Raw genomic sequence first — 3219 nt, forward strand, 5'->3', positions numbered from 1 at the left:
TTGGAGAACTACTTGAGGTGCATGGCTTTCTCTCAACCAACTAAGTGGTACAAGTGGCTATCCATGGCTGAGTGGTGGTATAACACCAGTTTCCACACATCTCTGAAGATGACTCCATTTCAAGCTCTTTATTCAAAACCTCCCCCATAAATAGCAGAACTTATGCTTCATCCAGCAGAAGGTGAAGATCAACAAGCAGAAATGGACAAAGATTCCATTGCTGCTCAAATCAAGGACAATCTCCTCAGAGCTAAGGAAAGAATGAAGTTCTATGCTGATAAAAAGAGGTCTGATCGACAGCTTGAAGTGGGTGATATGGTATATGTGAAGCTGCAACCATATCGACATACCAGCCTGAGCATCCACAGGTTTCTCAAGCTACACTCCAAATACTATGGGCCCTTCAAAGTTCTGCAGAAAATTGGCCAGGTTGCTTATAAACTACTGCTGCCAAACGATTGTCAACTACACCCCACCTTTCACATCAGCCAGTTGAAGAAGCATATAGGACCTGATGCAGTCCCAAATCCCAAGCTTCCACTTTTGGATGATCAGGGCCATATCTTGATCAAACCTGAAACCCTGCTGGAAAGGAAACTGATCCCACGAGTCCAAGGTGATATCAGCATACCAGTGGTACAATGGCGGATCAAATGGGTTAACTTGCTGGTGGAGAACGCTACTCGGGAGGACGCGACTTTCATTCAAAAGGTTTTTCCCGATTTTCAGCCTTGAGGGCAAGTCTGTTCTCGTCCAGGGGGAATTGTCAGACCCGCGGCAAGTGTTAGACGAGAAACAGTATGATTGGTATTGTTAGAATCGCCTCAGCCATCGATCTGCCATCCAACGGCTGCTAGGGGTACTTACGGCTTCGCGGGCTATCGTTGTCTGTGAGTCGTCGATCTTCAGATGGATGAGCCGCGCGCGAGTGGTTGTTCAAAAGTTACTGTACCTTGCTGAACCTGTCGTTTTCATGCTTTTGCACTTTCTGCAGCCTTCTTAAGCCGCTCCGCTTATGGAGTAGAGGCAGATTATTGTAATTCCGAGCTGTGCCCTTGAAGCCACCGTGTTCCGGCTGGCTAACCCTAGCTAAAACTCCTCCAGATCTGAAATGAAAATCCTCCAAACTTCCCGTGAAATTCTGTGTTTTTCCTCTGTTTTCTGAATTCTAGCGACAGTCCTTAGTTCGATCTTGTCAGAAAATGGCATAGTTGTTGATGGTGTCCACATCCTCCAGCTTACCTAATTCGATGTATGTGTTAAACATAAAGAATGATCCTTCTGCAGTCCCGGCAAGCAACATTTCTCTGACCAAAGCCACTGGAAAACAAAGGTCCTTTTCATCTGGAGGCATCAGCGATCTGCATAAACGAGCAATCTGGGCATGCCCTATAGTGTCGGAGTAGACACCGCCCACGACCGCATTACGGAAGAAAACATAAGCTGCTTGCGTAACCTCGTGGACGACGGAACACTTATTGTGGGGATGGGCCAAGTAAATCCTGTGAGATGAGTCGCCGAACAAGGTGAGCCCGAGGGCAGAGTTGGCAAGGGAGACAGCAGCGTGTCCCACCTCGAGGGGCACAGGCGCCATGAAACGGATGACGACGCCGGTGAGAGGGTTGAGGACGCTGGCAGAGTGAGGAGGGCTTTTGTCCGCCAGGACCAAGTAGCCATTGCGAGTGGTGGCTACGACGTAGTGGTCGCTGAGCAACGGGATCTTTCTATGGACGAAGCGGCCGTTGTTAGTGTTCAGCAGGAGCAGCTTCCCTTCGCTCTATAAGTCCTCGTCGAGGATGATCCACCGGCGCGGGTGGAAGCGGGGGTCGGAGGTGTCACTCATAGGGTCGTCGGCGGCGGCGCACCAGCCGGGGCAAATGGCGCTGAAGTGAATGTAGCAGTCGAGGTCGTTGGTGGATAGGAGGGAGTCGCCGACGCGGCGGACGAGGCCGGGCGGAAGCGTGGACCATTTGGACCAGTCTTCCGCCATCATGGCCGGAACCACCGGCGAGGCTTGGGGAAAACTCAGGTCTTCCTTAACCATTTTGGCCTGTGGAAGAAGAGCAGGGGTGGCCAAGGGCGGCGGAATGTCACCGGGCGCGGCCGCCATTGCCGCACGCACCAGTTCTTGCGACATTAACGCGCCTCTTCTAGTCTAGTCACAAAACCCTAATGTCTGACTCTGATCCTCCCTGTGAAAAACAAAAGGCACATATTTTTGTAAATAAAACTGAAAATTAGCACACAATCGCACATAAGGGAAGAACTGGAGCAGGATTAAGCTACCAGATCTACAGATCAGAGCGCCAGCAGAGCAGAACAGATGAGATACAAACGAAACGCAGGGTCCGGCTCCGGAATGGAGAGGGGGAAAGAGGGGAGAAGCCGAGAAGCAGCAGGACGCCTAGTCCGGTCGAATTCAATGCCGTGCGTCCAACGTACTGTACTACGGTGTCACGCTGAAATAGATGTAGACATACATAATGTATGAATACATCTATTTATCTACTCCATCCGTAGTGTCTACGCTTTTATATTAGACAAAAGAGAGGGAGTATATCGGTAAGTATAATTTCAAATAGAAAAATATTATTAGTCTGGTTTTCGAAAAAGCTCAAACGAAAACAGTACTCTCTATATCGCCAAGTAAAATATACATGTTCACTCAGGTAGAGTAGGGCGTTTTGAAGGCCAAGCTGCCTGGCTCTCGTAATCTCATCCATGCCTTGAGGCGTTGTGACGTATGCAGCCTGTATTGCCACTCTTTATACACGGCTATTATGCAGGAATACGCGGGGTGTCGTGGGCTGTTGTGCTTGGTTTGTACATGGGTCTCCGCTAGCGTAGATTCTGCAGGAACGTGATGTGCCTCGTGTGCCTTGATAGATTGGTCATCCCTTTCCTTTACCGTGCTAGACACAACCCCTTTCTCCATGGATGGGATGGAGTTCTTCCTAGAGGAGTGTGGTTCAGGGTAATCTAGTGTTAGATCTCGTCCGTTTTGTCCTATCTAGCTTTCAAATTCATGTGGGAGGGAGGGTGGTTTTTTTGTCTGATTCCTATTTTCATCTTGGTCGGTGACTACATAAAATAGTTTGTTCAATTGGATTTGGTTGCATGTTCTCTTCCAGATTGGACGCTGGAGGTATCTTGGAGGAGGTAGTCGCTAGCTGGAGCGCAGGCGATCGTTTTTTCTATTCCTATGTCTCACGCAGGAGA

The 3219-nt window shown here is 49.2% G+C and overlaps 1 pseudogene; it reads right to left on the reverse strand.

The window, feature by feature from the left end:
* Positions 1-1195: 1195 nt before the first annotated feature.
* LOC125537294 lies at positions 1196-2152 on the reverse strand (annotated as a pseudogene).
* Positions 2153-3219: the final 1067 nt, after the last annotated feature.

This window comes from Triticum urartu, chromosome 2 (genome assembly GCF_003073215.2).
Source record: "Triticum urartu cultivar G1812 chromosome 2, Tu2.1, whole genome shotgun sequence".
NCBI lineage: Eukaryota > Viridiplantae > Streptophyta > Magnoliopsida > Poales > Poaceae > Triticum > Triticum urartu.